The sequence below is a fragment of the Belonocnema kinseyi genome, chromosome 8 (genome assembly GCF_010883055.1).
Source record: "Belonocnema kinseyi isolate 2016_QV_RU_SX_M_011 chromosome 8, B_treatae_v1, whole genome shotgun sequence".
Lineage (NCBI taxonomy): Eukaryota > Metazoa > Arthropoda > Insecta > Hymenoptera > Cynipidae > Belonocnema > Belonocnema kinseyi.
The window spans coordinates 98,416,657-98,435,478 of record NC_046664.1 but is presented as its reverse complement, the minus strand read 5'-3'; the positions used below and the strand labels follow the sequence as shown (position 1 = coordinate 98,435,478).

General features: G+C 33.7%; 1 protein-coding gene across 2 annotated transcripts in view; it reads left to right on the top strand.

Moving 5' to 3' along the window:
• The first annotated feature begins 14,904 nt into the window (after positions 1-14,904).
• LOC117177663 (MICAL-like protein 1) overlaps positions 14,905-18,822 on the top strand; it is a 157,034-nt gene continuing 153,116 nt past the window's right edge. Inside the window, exon 1 of one of the 2 annotated variants that reach the window (XM_033368476.1) lies at positions 14,905-15,478. The gene's annotated coding sequence lies outside the window, so the exon portion shown is untranslated. Of the gene's footprint in view, positions 15,484-18,822 lie in introns of both variants that reach the window. The other variant, XM_033368475.1, reaches the window with a different exon arrangement.

Below are 18,822 nucleotides of genomic sequence, written 5' to 3'. Positions count from 1 at the left end.
TAATGTATTTTTATTAAAAAAATGTATGACAAATTTTTAGATTCTTTTAGGTTTAACAACTTTTGTCTTTTCATTTTTATTTGTAACTTCTGAAATTTTTCCACAAATTTAATTTTTTCATTTTTAATATTATTTTTTAGGAATAAAATAAAAACAACGCTTTCTATGAAAAAGTGATTAACAATAGCTTTTCAGATCTTTTTTTGAGTGTACAATTTTGATCAATTCATGTTTTTTCGTATCTTGCATAGTTTAAACGCTAAATAGAATTATTTATTTTTCATTATTACATTCTCATCATTTATGATTGAGAAAGTATTAGAATTTTCGGAAATTTGACATCACACTTTATCAACGGATCTCCACGTTTCGAGACCCCCTGAATCCGAAAATCAGTTTTCACGATGGCGTCTGTCTGTCTGTCCGTCCGGCCGTTCGTCCGTAAATACGATAACTCTAGAAAAAATGAACGAATCAAATCCATCTTTGGCACACTTTTTCTAGGTCCTAAAAGAAAGGACGAGTTCGTTAACAAGCCATTTTTGATAAAAATTCAAAAAGTGAGCGCATTTTGAAAATTTTTGAGATCACTTTTTTCTGAATTTGAAAATCTTATGTACGGATATTTATAGTATAGAAAAGATCAAATAATTTATTTTTATGACTTTTTTCGATAAAAAGAACATTCTCAGAGTTATAGCGTTTTCAAAATTTTTTTAATCAACCGAAAATCAAATTTTGAAGCCGAAAAACGCACGATTGAAAAAAAAAGTCAAGAAAAACATTTCTTTTTGAAATCCCTACAAGATTATCATAACCAATTTTTGGATTTTATTCAAAAATCGAAATTTCAAATTTCGATTGCACAAAAAATAATGGAAAATAAAACATTCCATTTTGTGGACAAACTATGTCGGATACAACAAAAGATGAATTAACAAAAATGGTTATCCCAAAAAAGATCTACAATTTCGTTAAGAATCACTTCTTGAAAGGACGCGTACTTTTTGTTTTATTCGTGAAAAATAATGTTGAAAACAGTAAAATAAAAAAAAAATGTGTGGAAAAACGACGAAAGTTACGAGAAAAAAATCCAACAAAACCTGTTTAAATGTCTGTCGGAAATCGAGCGCGCAGCGCGAGTGTCACGATGAGAATGTACCTCAAAGCCTACGGAGCTTTGAGAAACTTAATCTTTGACTATACTTAATTAAGTAGACAATTCAAAATATGAAGAAGCATATAAATACTGCCATCTAAAAGAGATCTTTTTGATAAAGTTTTTTTCAAGCATTCCAAATGCAAAGAATAAATATCTGAGCGCGAGAAGGTAAAATCTTGGAGCTTATCTATATTACATAACAGAACTGGCTTCAATACGAATAATAGTCCGAATAAATCACTCGGTTTTCCGCTCAGGCAATCGATCCCAATTTTTTCTGTCTTTCTGAATGACAGCTATAGCGGTACTTCCGTGAAATTTTGGTTCATTATCGACGAAGCTTTCCGATTCACGATTAGAACTGATTGCAGTGAGCTTCTTCCATTTTTAACGACGTCGGTCATCTCTCACAAGACGCAACCGACAGCTACCACATTTTCTTCGATCAGAAAATTACTCGATTCAAATTTGAAACATTCATGTGAATTGAGGTAATTATGTTTTCTATTTTGAGTTAAGTCATCAAATTCCAAACAGCAGCTGTAAAGCTCGAATTCTTTAAGTTTCAAGGTTCTAAGGTAGATTTTTTTTCATATTTAATGTTTCCCATTTAAAATTATTATTTAGTTTGTAAGTTTGTATAGTATAATTCAATTCATTCATTGATTTTATAACAATTCGGCTAATTAGCTTGAAGTTCAAATTACGATTATGTCTTGTGATAAAAAATTTTAATTCTAGAATTTCGGAAGCTTCAACTTTGAAAGATTCAATTTAGTTTCAATATTAAATTGTCAACTCTTGATCGATTTGAATTTATAATTGTTCAAATTCAAAAGTTGTCACGTGGGCGCAGGCGTAGAGGGAACGAGGCCACATATTTTGTGCGTTAAAATTTAAGAGGGTTGAAAAAAAATTTAGAAATTCTACGGAGAATATCTGCCCTGCAAAAGTTTGGCTTACTTAAAAAAATCGTATTTTTTTGTATTTATTGCTTTAATTATACCGAAGCTAAAAAATGTCTCTTTAAAAGGTTGATTATTTTCGAAATTCTGTTTAAAATAAGCCCAGGGTGAAGCAAATTTGTCTAGTTTTTAAGTAGATATTGCAAAAATAAATCAATTTCAATGTTTTCTTAAATTTTCAGTAACTTTCGAAATAGTCAACATTTTTCAATGTTCTTGGGCTCATTTTGAAAGTTTTTTTCACCGTATTACAACAGCTTACGAGTATGAATCGTAAAAAATTTCTTTTCGAATTGCAGAAACTTGAATTTACAACAAAAAAGTTGGAAAAATTGAAATATTATGTTTAGTAACAAAAATATATTTTTTTAAATATATGAAACATATAATCATGAATTTTCTATGTCATTCCCCCAAAATATATATTTATTTAACTTGTATTCTGATTTTCCTACAGATAAAATGTTTTCAAATTTATCCAACCTTTTTATTACAACTTCAAGTTCTTGCAATTCGAAAAGAAATTTTTTACTATTCATACTCGTAAGCTGCTGTGATACGGTGAAAAAAAAACCTCAAAATGAGCCCAAGAACATTGAGAAACGTTGACTATTTCGGAAGTTACTGAAAATTTAAGAAAACATTGAAATTTACACTATTTTTGCAATATCTACTTAAAAACTAGACAAATTGGTTTCACCCTGGGCTTATTTTAAACAGAATTTCGAAAACAATCAACCTTTTAAAGAGACATTTTTTTGCTCCGGTATAATTAAAGAGATAAATACAAACAAAAAAAAAACGATTTTTCTAAGTGAGTCCAAACTTTTGCAGGGCAGCGTAAGTAATACTCAAGAATATAGAGGCAAGACCTTCAATACAGCGGCTGAAGCTTATACAGAAGCAAAATAGAATGGAAATATCTTTAGGAGTGGCTACGCAGGAGCTAGTAGAATAAACAGCTACAAAGTAGGGACAATACTTCGACTTGGAGTGTCAAAGTAGAGCCTATATTTCGACTCGGGAAGGTCTAAAAGATACGTTGTGAAGAACGTTAAACTGACTTTCAACTAAACTAAACGAAAACTAAACGAAAAATATTACCATCATTTATATTGATTTGCTACTTACATATTAATATGTAAGTTAAAAGATTAATAACAAATTAACGCTAACGTATTGTAAACGTTTCCTACAAATATTCTGAACAAATAGTCTGAATATATAGAGAATTTTATAACAATTGTATCATTTCTGTTATTGCACATAGCAGAATCGATAACAGTTTAATTTAAATTGTTAAATTATTCGAAAAAATTTAATGTTTTTTTAAAAAGAATTTAAAAATCTCATTTTTGTTTCACTGATCTAATAAATCTTTAAATTATAATTTTCAAGTAATAATTTATCTAGCATCCATAATTACGTCTTTTATAATATCACGGATCTTTAAAAATGTGTAATTTCTACAAAAACATTAACCTGACCAATGTCCAGCCGGCTGCCGACTATGGGATATAACGAGGATTGGTCCGGCCAGTAACCGGCCGGCCGTGGACTAAGTGATTCGAGAAAATTGTATTAGGGTCAACCGGGGAAATTTCTACACGGGAAGGATTTCGTACTTTTTGTTAACCATAGAATTAGTCGTATTAACCGTATTGTGTTAACAATATCAATTGTTTATTCAATGTCTAAATATTTTCCTTAACAATTAAAGAATTTAATTAAAATTAATCGCGCTAACATGCACTTCTTACTACATTTATGAATAATTTTCAAATGGCATGCAAAAATGATAGTCTGAAACTATAAAACTGCCACATCGATTATGCTGCTGTAAGATTGTGTTTTTCGCGAAGTTGCATTTAAATCAAATGTTGCAATTATAATAATTTCTTCAGAATAGCTGTAGAATTAAACCTTGAAATAGATACAATCACTACAAAATTTAATTCTACATTTTGAAAAATGTAATTAAGAATGTTTTCGGTTTCACGGAGGAACATACACACCACTTCCAGATATTTTTTTAGTAGATCATAAATCTATCCGGAAAAAGTTATAAATACGTTTTCATAAAATACGAAGCCTAAAACGTTGCGTACACTGTTAAAAACATTATTAAATTTAAAATAGCAATGTATATTAAAATTAATATCTCAAGCACATAAAACGCCATTAAGAAGCGTGTATAGTAAATTCCATTTAAATTCACGATAATCACTCAGATAATTTCATTTCATACAAAATCAAAATAATTTTAGCTGTATTTTTCGATTCGTAATAATGAAACGTGCTACCTTTTCTCAGTCATCCAAAAATAAAACTACAGGGAAACCCTTCAATAGCTCTCCCTTCTATAACCCTTCCAAGAATTGACGCCGCGCCGAAGGTAGGTGTAAGAGGAGCTGCGCTGCGAGCGCGGAGTCTGCGGTTGTCACTCAAGCGAGCACTCAAGCATGAACAAACAAAAGCGGAGCGGTCTGTAATGAATTAGTTCCCATCCACTGTAAGACCCAAAATCGGTGCTATAGAAGAGTTTCACTGTATATTTCAAATCGAAATGTGTAATTACACAAATAAACAAGAGATGGCAGCTTTTATTCCATCGTAAAATGAGCTTTTGCCAAATAGCATGTGTGAACTTTAACAGTGGAAAATTTCACATGCAAATAAATGTAACTTCAGTTTTTTTCTGTGACGCTAGCTTCATCAAGTGACTGATAGATGTATTGTGTTTTCCTGCTCTCAGACAACGACTTTAACATTTTTGATATTTCAGCCTATAACATCTCGGAAGTTTCAGTTGAACATATACATATCTTTTTACGCCTAATATCTTAAAAAGATAGCAGATGTTATGCGTTAATGTCTGTATGTTTCGCAGTATACTATCTTGTACTTTAAAGTGTAATGGGTTACCACTGACTGATAGTGATCCGCAGTTGTGTCGCAGTTATACAGCAGTATAACTGCAGTATTGGTACTGTTGTTGTATAGCGCTGGCGTACAAAAATGCCGGAGTTAATTTTTAAAAGAAAAAAAGATAATTCAATTGATTTTAGTATCACCCATTCATCATCATACGACTGCCTATCGTTCGAGTATTATTTATAATTACAAAATTGTGAACTTCGAACTTATTGTTTAACTTTAACACTCACTATTGCTATACTGTAAGCATATAGCAAACAAGATTTAAAAAAAAATTAATTGACTGCGAGTATTTTCTCCATAAATGTTAATGGTCCTGATCAGAATGAATACATATATGATCTCGTATATGACATTTTACCTATATATTTTTACAATCACATACAAAAACTAATATTTTGAAAAAAAAAATTTCCCAGTAAAAATTGATTGATACATAAACATTCCTTACTTCCTTTTCCATATTTTCGCAAGCTTTCAGTTTCATATAACATCTCGTGTGGAATTTGTGTGATCCAAAAAAATGTCGGTAAAGTAGGAATCGGTTGTCACATGCTTTTAAAAAACAGAGAAATAATTGTTTTTATATTGTTGGCATAGTGCTTTGCCTGTGGCGAACTCCGTCGCACAGTGGGAACAAATCCGAAAAAGCTGGCCAAACCCCCCAAAAAATAAATTTTTTCTATACGATTCTTAAAATGTATTTCCTTAGAGGACAGTTTGGCCCATCGAAATCCGGGAATTAAACAAAAAATGCACCAAAAGCTTGTCTGAAGTATCACTTCGAATCTAGGAGTCGAGTGCGAAGATTATGCGCGCTCAAGGTGCTGAAAAAACGTGCGACTGCAAATGTGCATCAGGCAGTGAAAAAAAAGTGGTTGTTCATTCTGCAACATGGCTGAGGCACGGAAATGTATGTAGAATTGACATACATCATGGACTATTAAAAGAATACTATTGCATAGAAAGTAGTTAAGAACAATAAATAGCACAAAAAATAATGTTTTGAAGTGGAAAAATCCTGTTTATGGATTGATACAAAAAAAGGTCCACCATGTTCCACGCTAAAACTTGTTTGAGCTTGCTCACTAGACATCTGTTGTTCGTGGGAAACAAGATTTTTCTGCTTTTAGTTGCTATTCTGTCTCCAGTATAATTTTTTATCAAATTTTTGAAAAGAATTGAGAATTCTTCGCATTTCTATTTCATAATGATTTGACAAATTTTCGATTTTATCTGTATTTCAGACTCAGGTGACAAAGGTGGTATTACGCGAAAGGATTTTTCCACCTTGTGACAGAACACTTTAATGAAAAAATAAGTGATATATATGAAATTGTGCAGAAAGAAGTGATTCTACTCAATTAAAATATAATATTAAGTTAAGCGAGAAAAAGAGTACGGCTATACGTACGAATATAAAAAAATTGAAATGAGATGGCAGAAAGTTTGTCGCAGAGAAGGAACATTTTTAGAAGAATTTAAAGAATAGTTGGATAAATTTGTCATCTCATCTGACAGCATATAGGCAGGCAAAAAAGTTTGGAAGATGTTTTTCGAAAGCTTTTGGTAGCATCGGATCCATTGATTTCCAGTTTACAAAAAGAACTCCAAAAAAATAAAAATAATCATCACCTGAACCCATGTAGAAATTTAAATGGGGAACTAGTCTGGTTCCCGACCAGTTGCCCCACTTAAAGTCGGGGGCTAGTCGGGTCATCTGACTAGCCTCCGACCAGTAACGTCACGGTAGATTAGTCGGAGGCTAGTCAGGTGACCCAACTTATTCTAGTCGGGGCCTAATCGGGTACTAGTAGGGGTTATGATGATATAATTACACTGTAAAAAAAATTTTTGGGGACTTTCCCCCAAAATTGTGTTGGCGCTAATTTTCACACAATTTGGGAATTTCCCCCAAAGCTCATTATTTACGGAAATCTCCATAAACTCTTTTGAAATATTAAAAAATGCTAAAATTAACACAAGATTTAATGAGGAACATATCCTATGCTAAAAAATCCATAAAATTATGTAACTAAAATTCCCAAAAATTTGTGGAATATTAATTTTAAAAAACTTCAGCTGGAACGCAACAATGAAAGAGCTTTACTCTGAAGGAACCGCCATGTTGGTCAAGGGAGTCTGCTCCAGGTAATTATGCTTTGTTACGTGTGGACTGCTGTCTTAAACACTCGACGCGTCATTTCTGTTGCGCGGGAGGCAGTATGTCGCGCCCTTGCGGAATTTCTTTAAAGCTACCAATCCAAAACCGCAAGACTAAAATGAAGGTCGTAGCAAAATCTGAACTGTACCGTGCAAGTATGCTGTACTAGTATACTATTCACTGATAAATCAAAAACTTTTTCTCTTACCAATTTCAACTACCTGAAGGATTAGACTTTATTTACATATGACAAACCTTTCAGATCAATTTAAAAATAAGAATCTATAAAAATTTAGAGACTTATGACTTCCGGCGGGCACTTTTAACCTACATCTATATGTGTCTTTTCCAATATGGATTTGCTTAAAATTCCATGCAAAGGTATTTATAAATGTTCTTAGAAATTTGCAATTTTCTAAAAAATACTACAAAAAAATAATATTAACCCGACCAGAGCCCCACTAGCTCCCGAACAGAGCCTGAATATCACCCGCATGGAAATTAGTGAACAAAAAGGCCCAAGCAGCCCTTGACCATCTACCAGCCAGGCCCCGACTGAAATTTTGCAACAAAAAGCCCAAATAGTCCCCGACTAGTCCCCGTCTGGGTACTTCGTTAAGATTAACAACCCGACTAGACTTCGATTAGTGCCCGACTTGTAATAGGGCCAAACGGGGTTATTTCCATACGGGAAGCGCTTGATAGATTAGCTTTACCTTCAACTGTGGAACTTACTGGCGATAGTTCCTGAGAAAAATACAACTGACGAGAATGAAGGCGACATCGATTGTAATAAAGGTGATTCCGATAATGAATAATCTTGAATTCTTTGTGTTGTGTATGAATAAATTATGTACTACGTTTACATATCTACACACTATACTTGTTTTTTGTTATATTTTCAACATTTTTAAATCATATCCTGTCCTTTTATAGCCATTAATTCGTCATTCAGTATTTACACTCACCAAGATCATATCCAAAGAACTTTTTTTTCAGCTAGAACAGGTTAATCCTCATTTATAATCTTTTCATAATATTAAATTCTTTATTATGTTTTTCAAAAAATAAATCTTAGATTCGTTTTCTTTTTATTCTTGACCTCGGATTCGTAACCAGCGACCTTGAAAACCCAGTTATACCAATTTAAAATTTATTTAGCAAGCTCGTCCGCCATATTGGATCGACCATTTTGTTTTGGAAATTTTTGACACCGGATTCGTCATAAGCGACCCCAAAAAGCTGAGAGTAACAGAATTTGGCCTATTTTATAAACATTTTATACTTTTGGCCAGCTTTTCGCGATTTGGTCCCACTGTGGCCCTACTAAGCAATAATTGATATAAGGAATGTATTATTTCCATACCAGTATATCATAAAATAACGTCAGGTAATGTCAATTTGTATTAACTGAATGATATAAAGTTTATTTTTTGTGATATTAACAATTCACTTAAAAGAAAGTATAGATTGCAGATTTTTTTGGAGGTTTTCACTTTTATTAGAAGAGGAATTACACAGCATTAAGGTAAAATGAGAATCACTAGGGATGTCAATATTGTCAGGGCTGAAGTTTATAGGCAAGTCCCTCGTACAAACTTTAACATTTTTAAGTTTTGGCTAATATTGTAAATCTTCAGAAAAAGTTTAAATGTATAGATTAGTTTGCATTTTTGATTTTTATTCCTTAAAGTCTAACCTAATTTAATTGAATAGATTTTATATAAATTTTATTTGTAAGTCTTTAATGTTCAATTTTTCGAAAATTTAAAATATTGAAAATGAAATGATTAAGGGTTTTAATGTTACAAAATTTGAAATACAAAATTATCCAATGTTTTTATTTACTCCCTATAAATTTATGAGCCCGTTTGTTAATAAAATGTAAAAATAAGAAATTTCGATGAAACACAGACCAGATTTTTTCGCGGCCCTGAAGTTCTCATACTTTGACTTTATAGCCGAGATTTTTTTCTCGATATTCTAAATCTAAGTGTTAAGTTAGCCGTAAGGTTGAGTCGTTATCGATCGAAAGTGTTAAACTTAGATTAGGTGGTGGTTCGAAACCCGTCACAGCGTTTTCGATTTTTAAAAGCTTTAATATCGTTAAAAGCGTGCAACTATATTGCATGTAATGTATCATCACATATTAAGAGCCGTACACTTTGTCTGCTTTCATTAAAACTGGACCCAACAGTTCGACTCATTTTACCTAACAGGTAGGCAATCGAGATCTCATTTTACCCAACTGTCAGTTAATCTTTATTATCTAGTTGTATTATTTCTTACTGAATCGCGAATTAAATTATAATTAAGTTATATTAGTAATTGAAATGTTCATATCAGATATTACCCTATTTCATTTTACTTGACTAAAAGTGAAATATTATTAAAATGCCGTAATGTCCTCCATTTGCCGAACTAAGTTATGTAAAATTTATCATACAAATATTCTCCGTGTACGTTTAAACCACAATTTTTCTCTCTGGACGTAAAATCAAACTGAATTAATATAACACAATAAGAAAACCCAACTCATTAAATTTTTAAAATAGTTTATTATAAATGCAATGAATTTTTTTTTGTAATTGAACCATTTTATGAAATTCATTCCTTTTGATAAAAATTGAAATTTTGGCTTTAAACAATCGTCTTTTGGAATGAGAATTTAACTATTTTGTTGAAATCTCATTTTTTATGACTTATACTGTTTCTGAATTAAAATAAAAAGTAGTTTTTGGTTGAAATATCAACTATTACATTTTTTGTTGAGAATTCATCTTTTTTGTTTGAAAATTCAAATACGCGTTTGAAAGTTTGGATTTTTATGTCGAAAATTTAATTCTGATATTAAAAATTTAACTATTTCAGTTAAAGATATTTCTTGACAGAAAAAATGTTTTTGTTGAAAAGTCAATTATTTTGTTCAATATTCGTATCTTTGGTTCGAAAATTCATCTATTTTGGTTGAAATTTCGTCTTTATTGGTTAAAAATGCAACTATTTGGTTTTCTATAAATTTGAATCAGTTGTAACTTTCAATCATATCAATTATTGACCGAATTGTGGCTATGAATTATCTATTCTTTAATGAGAAATTAGTAAAACTTACTAATATATCAGTGAAAATAATTTATGTATTGCTAGAATTCAGTTAATAAATCAAAATAGGTAAACATTTTTATTTATTCAAATTTACAGATTTGAAAATTTATCAGTTTTGGTTGAAGATTATTCAACTATTTTATTGGGAATTCGTATTTGTTGCTTAAATTCAAGTTTTTGATTTAAATAAAAAAAGTTTTTGTTTGAATATAAACTATTATATTTTTCGGCGATATTTCGTCTTTTTGGATGAACCTTCTGAGAATTGACTCATGCGAGCACTCAGTCGTGAACAAACCATGGCGGAGCGGGCTATAATGAGTTAGTTCCTACCCACCATCAGCCCCAAAATCAGCGCTATAGAAGAGTTTCACTGTACTTAGCTAAAGAATAAACTACTTCGTCAAAAATGATTGTTTTTAAATTTTGGTGGAAGATTCATCATTTTAAATAAAAGTGCATCTCTTTGTTATAAAATGTAACCGTTTTATTAAGCATTCAACTATTTTGTTGAAGATTCGGCTTCTTTATTGATAAAGAATCTTCTTGCGTTATTAAAATTGATCTTTGTGTTGCAAACGTAAATTTTTGGTAAAACGTTGATCAATATTTTTACTTAAAATATTAGTGATGTTACATTGAATCGTTTTTTCGAGTCACATCCATACACATTGTTTATTTGATATGCGGGAAAACTCTGATGGACAATGTGAGTAACGAGATAATTCTTAAAGAATGTGGTGCAGAAGAGGCGTTAGTAGACACATGGAAAAGAAATCAGTTAAGATGGTTCGGGTATGTTGAGAGAATGTCAAATGAACGACTAACGAAACCAGTGTATCAAGGTAAAGTAAATGGCAACGTGCCCAGAGGCAGACTGCGGAAAGAATGGGTAGAATGTGTAAATGAGACCCTAGTTAGAAGAGACATAAGAAGCCACAGATGCACGAGAGCCTGCATGAAAAAATGCATACACATAAAAGAAGCTAGAGAAGTATGCCAGGACAGAAAAATATGGCGGCAAATAGTTAATTAAAAGAGTGTCAGTAGATTGAATGACGCCAGAAACAAAAGACCTTGGATACTAATGGACCCAAGTGGGTAACCAAAAGGATCATTCGCCAGTTGAAAGTCAAGCGATGATGATAACATGACTTTAAGTAACGCACTTGGTTGAAAGTCAGCTGCTCTATGTACGTAAAATGTACTTTATAGGTTAATTCAAGACAGAAAGGTTGTTGACTTTCCGTCAACGCGTGCTTGTGAAATGAAACTTATAGATCAATTTAAGTCAGCAGATTGTTAAAATTCATCAGATTTATGCGCTATTGTTCAGTTATTAGGAACATGAAATAAATATAAAATTAAAAATTGAATAATTTTAGGAAATAATTTTTTTTTAATGTGAGCATTCAATAAATGATTAATCTATGCCTAATAAATCAAGTTGTTTTATCCTCCAAGTCTATGAGATTAGTAGAAGGAAAAAATAACTTAATGACAGTAAACAAGGCACTTATATACATTTCAAGCTACTAGGTATAGAACGTCAATCTTCAATCCTTTTTCCTATATTTTTTTATCACATTTGTACCATTATTCTATTTATACTCAAAATCTGTTACAGATCTGAGTACATATATCAAAATAGGAAACGTTGACGAAACAACTATCATGAGCTCAGTGTTGATTGCTACTATTCCGCGCTATTGACGCCATATTGGCTACTCTCAGCTGATCTCATGGCTCCGCTTCTGAAATCGCCAAAATCCGTTTGAGTGTTTGCGCATCGCCGCATTGCATTTCGCGCACGTTTTTCTTCCAGCACAAATTGAATTTCAGAGTGCACGAATGAAAATCATCCCAAACTCAACATACCTGTAATTTAATTATCATATTAATCGGATATCAGATACGAGACATTGCACTTAAGTTCCATTTCTGGTTGAAATTAAGTGACTTACTTAATTTAATGCAAACATGAAATTCAGCTACATTTAAAATTCATCATCTTGTATTACTCTGTTCACTTGGGGTGTTGCTAGAGAAATTGATCAGCAACCTGGGTAGGAGCAGTCAGCAGTGTTACGGAACGAACGTGTTATTTAAATAAATATAACGAGAATTCTGGATCAATCCAAAAATTGTATACGTGGTGGCTAGCCTGTCGGTATCGGCAACATTGTTAGTTGCCGGCTCCGGCAAGATTGCATGTTGCCGGCTTTTTTCCTTTTAATTTTTTTTTAATCGTATACTGATGTATGTTGATGCTTTGATTATAAACCTGGACATTAAATCACCTGAAAATATAATTTTCAGTGTTAAAACTTAAAAAATTACGTTTTTTATTCACGAAGTTTATATGCATACGAAAGGGACTTTTACGCAGTTAGCGTAAGGCCATGTAATTGAGGAGTTATTTTGATAGTTTTTGGCTTTTGACGAAATGCACCCCTGTGACTGGTCAAAGTATTAATTTTGGTCGCACCCCTACCCCTTCTAACATCTCGTGGGGCGGGAAGGCAACCCGATGACTGGTCACAGAAATAATGTAAGGTCACACCCCTACCCCTTTTCCAACGCCACGTGGGGGCGGGAAGACATACCTGTGAATGGTAACAGAAATAATGTAAGGTCACACCCCTACCCCTTTTCCAACCCCATATGGAGGCGGGAAGGCACCCCTTTCACTAGTCAAAGAAATAATTTAAGGCCGCACCCCTACCCAGTTTTCAATGCCTCGTGGGGGCGGGAAGAAACCCCTCTAATTGGTAACAGAAATAATGTAAGGTCGCACCCCTACACCTTTTCCAACGCCACGCAGGGGCGGGAAGGCATCACTGTGACTGGTCACAGAAATAATGTAAGGTCGCATCCTCAGCCCTTTTCCAACATCACGTGGGTGCGGGAAGGCATCCCTGTGACTCTTCACAGAAATAATGTGAGGTCGCACCCCTACCCCTTTTCCAACGCCACGTGGGGGCGGGAAGGCATCCCTGTGACTGGTAATAGAAATAATGTAAGGTCGCACCCCTACCCCTTTCCCAACGCTTCTTGAGAGCGGGAAGGCACCCCCTTGTGACCTGTCATAGAAATAATTTAAGGTCGCCCCCCTACCCTCTATTCCAACGCCTCGCGGGGGCGGGAAGAAACCGATGTGATTGATCACATGAATAATGTTGGCCCCTAACTCTTGCCAACGTTTTGTGGCGAGGCTAGAATTAATTCCTGTAATTAGTCAGAAATAATGTCTTATAATTTTGTTGTACATAATTCTTGTAATTCAATCGAATAATCGATTGTTTACCTAGACTCTCGGCTTTGAGAATGATTTCTTTTTCAACAATTTATTTTTACCGTTACTGTAATTTTTTTGTTGCTACCAATTTTTTACCCATAGCTTTTTTTGGATTTTTTCATACAACATTTTGCAGAGAGTTGGCATTCAGAGGGATCAACCCCCATTCCAAACCTTACACATCTCCAGCAGTCCCACTCGTTTTTCATATCACTCCTAGAATATGAACAAAGCCCTAACCCATTTCGAGTATCGAGTATTTCGATTTTTCTTTTTACAGACATGATTTTGATCAGTTCTGACCTTGAAAATTATATTTTCAGATGTTGGCATGACTGTATACGTGATTTGCTTTTATTGCACGTTTGCTCTTCGCGAAAAGCAGCCGGCAACCAACAATCTTGCCGGCGCCGGCAATGTAGACTCCACCAATTTTATATCCCTTCCTCACATTACTCTCTTCCCCACCGAGTGAGTCACGCCTACCCCAAAAGGAAAATGGGTAAATGGTGTAATAATAATAATAATAATAATAATAATAAGATTAGTTTCACAATATAGTAAAAACATTGTTATATTTTGCAAAAAACGCAGAATTCTTCAAAGTTTAACATATTTAGAAGGAATTACTATTTAATAATAACTAATTTAATATTTATATAATTCATATGATAATATTATTAATGGTATGTAATAATAATATTTAATAAAATAATAAAATTATTATTATTATTCAATACGGAAATATTACAAAAATAGAGTTTAGTTTTATGCATTTGATCCATTGTTTTCACCTCTGAAATCAAAGAAGTAAAGTTAGCTGGTGATTTAAATGAAAATACCTAATTGTTTAAAAATGTTTCAATTTCGAATGCATCTGAAAATGTTAAATTAAACCATATTAATTTTAAAATTTGAAACACAGCTAATGGGCGAGTCTCAAACACTTTTCCGTTGCAATTTTTTCGCAACAACTCGGCGCGGATTTACGTTACATTTAAAAAAGGGGGAAAACTTTGAAACGTCGGAAAATACCGTTATCCGTTCGAGAGAGCATGCAGATGGAAAAGATGGAAAAGAGCAGGACGAGGACTTTCGGGTAGGGCTCCTGCTGGTGAGAAAGATAAGAGTGCGAGGGTGGCAAAGGCAAAGGCAGAAAAGGCAAAAGCCGGAATTGGAGTGGGATGGGAGGGGAACAGGAGGGGCGCGAGAACCTCGAGGGCCGGGAGGGATAGGCCAGTATAGTTGCTGCCTGCAATATAGTGGCTCCAGTCGTAGCAAGTCGTAGTCGCGCAGCGTAAACGCAGCTGGTTGAAGCTGTACTTTTCTTGTTCGTTCGTCCGACTCGGCGAACCTAGAGCGAACGCCGAACCGGCTCGCACACTATACAAATTGCCGCTTCACGCAAACGCCTTTTCTCGTTCTTCGATCCTCTCATCCACGAGACCCACACACGTGCTTGTAAACAAGTGGTCGCCATTGTCGTGGACAAGCCCCGCGATTGCTGTCATTCTCAGTATTGGACAGGCTGTGCATTCAAGTTAGGACACGTCTGAGCAAAGCTAGTTGTTTAGTTCAGTGCAAAACGGGAAGTGGCAAAACATCCCGCCAAGCCGAGGTCAGTGAGTGTCTCGTGTATTTAACCTGGTGTGAAGCTCCAAGATTTCAAGCTTTTCAAAGGACTGTAGACTCGGGAGTTAAGACTGAGTGAAGAAAAAAGGTGCCAGAAATTTTTTTCCTGTTGAAAAAAGGAGGAAAACAGTGCCGCCGAGGAGGTTATGTTCAAATACACAACGGAAGAAAGGTTATAACGGCTTAGCTGTCGGTGTACGAAGCGGGTCATGCACGTAAGGTAATGGATCCACGCGAACATCTAATATTGCTGATATAGATATAGATATGGATATGTAAAGTATAGGTAGAAAGATAGTGCATATCCACTTTCCGGAAGTGCTAACCACGTTCGGAAGAAACGCTTTTGCATTAAGGAGACCGTGACGGACGGATACGAGGGAAAACAGTTTTTATCCCACTTTCCTCGTATGTGTTCTATACTATTGTATCATAACACGTGACGGAAATACGGAACTTTCAATGGAAGTTGATAATTTTTTTATGTGGGTTTGTTTTGTTCGACGTAAACGCTTGGTAGATATATTAAATTGATAAATTATCAATTTTAAAGCACATTAAGTTAATATGCCCTGAGATGAGAAAAAATAGATGAAAAGGAATCCAATTTTTTCACGCCCTTTTTGCTATTGTAATTTAGAAAAATTGAGCTACCGGATCGAATAAGGGCTCATACTTTTTTGGCTAGGGCGGAATGAGTTCTAGTAGTTTTTAAAATTGGTTTACAACATTAATTTTTGAAAATTCAAGTATTTTAAGAAATTTACTTGAATTTAGTAAAAAGAATATTTTCAGTATTCCTTTTGTCCTGTCAGGGTTCATTTGCGCTCGCGCCGAAAAAATGTATTTGTTCTTATTCGATCCGGCAGCTCAATTATTGATTTACATACAGAAATATGTTTGTGGGTGTGGGTGTGTTTTAACTTCACTGAAAATTATCAATCTAACTGAAGTCGAGTTAATCAAGATTTTAACTTTTAGTTTATGTAAACGCTTGGTAATTTCCAACTAGGCAGTTGTTTACTCGTAATTTTCAACTGTTTCTCTATTGTGCAACAGATTGATACACTCCTACATTAAAATTTGACGCCCTGGATATTAGTGAAAAATGTTGAAACCTGCTGAATTCTCCCCTTAAAATGAGTCTTGACCTAGCGTAATATAGAACTTAATAAACTCTAAAAGTAAAGTCTAAATCTAAAGAAGACGTCGTACGATTTCTACAGTAGTCATCCTTGAAACTGATTTAGGGGGGACTTGTAGATGTAGAGTGTAGACTGTAGAGTGTGTAGAGTGTAGACTGTAGCCCTATGTAGACTGTAGAGACTGTTAAAGTGTAGAGTGTAGGCTTATAGAGATTATAGAGTGTAGCCCACATTCGAAACCTACAAATGGCTTCATGGTTTGAAAGAATAAGACAGAAATAGGGAGGTAGGACCACCTGTAGTTATCTTGCGGATGATGCGCTTTATATTAGAAAAGACCCAACATTCTTTACAAGGAGGAGCCTTGCTGTTATTTTGTGCTATTCTGAGAAAGGAGATAGTACTATGCAGTCTTATCATAGCATATAACTTAGAGGATTCTGATGGGAAATAAGTGATTGGCCACAAATACAAATAGATAGAGGAGCTTTCAAAATTTCTAAAAGCTTCCTTGAAAAAAGAACCGAAGAGGTACATTTCGCAATTATCTTGGTATAACTGTTAGAGATGTTCCCTGATTTACAAGAAATTATTTTTAAGGTTTATTCTGGAATAAAAGGTATGTTAAGCTGACGTAACCACATGCTCGAATCGAGTAAAGCCTATTTCATAACTAAGAGTTGATTTAAGGCTAATTTAATGCACAATATTGTCATATTTATTGCTCCAATATTTTTTTAAATCGAGGAACTTCATTTTGAAACCATCCTGAACAGTTAAAAACCACCCTTACTAAAAATTATGCACTCATAGTAAATTTGTCCATATCATAATGAAGGGCTCATTTAATGCCCTATTGCCAAATTTAATGTACCACTATTTTTTTTAACTCAAAGGTTACGCTAGCTTAGCGTTAAGCTGATGGAATCCCATGTGAAGTGAACTTTGAATCGAGTTCTGACGTTCGACATAAATTGAGGGCTCGGATTCCATAATGGCATATACATTTTTCGCTTTGAACGTGGTTGGTCACTTGAGACTTTTCAAACCAGTTTCGATTTTTAATTTGAAAAGTACATAAATATTCTTTTAGAAAATTTACTGTCACATTTTTTTCCATAAGCAAAAAAGTGGTAACTTTTTCTGTTTTTGAAATCAATTGAAAAAACATGTTTTTTAAAAAACAATTCGTTTTGTCTTTAACTTGCTGTAACCTGCATAACCTGCATTTATATGTTCAAACTTATGGGAAGTTGAGCGCATTTTGGGCAACAAAAAACTCCCAGTGAGAAAGTTGTTCAGAAAGGTATAACTATGTTTACTACGAAAAGAATTATTTAAAATGATTTATCGTTAAAAAGTTACTCATGTTTTCATTTACATATACGTTCTCATGCATGTATAAACTCCACGCGTTCACTTTGGAGTTTAGCTTGCTCAAGACGATGTATTACTTATTAGGCAGAGTTGAAGATATAAAAATATGAAATAATTGATCAAAGCTGAATTTTAATTTTTCTGCAATTTAATAATGTTATACTAAATGTCACAACACTTTACTATTTTTGATAAAATCACATCAATTTTCAAGTTTTCTTTTCTCATAGATAATAATTTATTGGAACAATGTAAACTAATCGACGACAAAACACAAATTATCATTTTGAAAATTAAATTTTAGAAACAGTAATTTAAATGTAAGATGCATCAGTATCTTTACAAGGATCGCGATAAAACAAAACAAGAAATAGAATGCACTATATGCGTATAGTTTCTTCTACTCAATATTTTAACCCTATACACGCCCTATCAGTAAAAAACGAATTAAAATAAATGTAATTTACAATAAAGGACCAGGATGGCCACTAGACCGGGAAACCAGCATTTTTTAGATCGGGAAATGACAGTGAAATTATTTCTTGATCGATAACTTTGACAAATTTTGGAAGGAAAATCTTATTCAGTTTATAATGCGTAATCTTTTACTTAACAGAATTTTCCATTTTAGATGTTTATTCTTAAGCCGATTTTGGTGCTAACCTTGGTGGGGAATTACCCAGATAGAGGGCTGTTTCGCAGAAAAGGCTTTTGTTTGTTCACGCCTGAGTGACCGCCGCTCACCCCGCGCAGTTCCTTTTACTCCTAATGCGACGCGGTGTCAATTCTTGTAAGAACTCTGTCAGGGGGCCCGATGTCTAGGGTTCACTGTATTAAAACCTATAAAAACCTTTTCTTAAGATGGCTAGGATAATTTAACATGATTTTTTATTTTGAAAAATTATTTGAAATACGAATTATTAAAAAAAATATATTTAGAAGTTGTGAAAACTTTTAATGCGCTGAAAAAATGGTTTAACTGTCACTGCCAGACGTTTAGCTAGGGTAGCCAAACCATTTTTTTCAGTGTAATCATT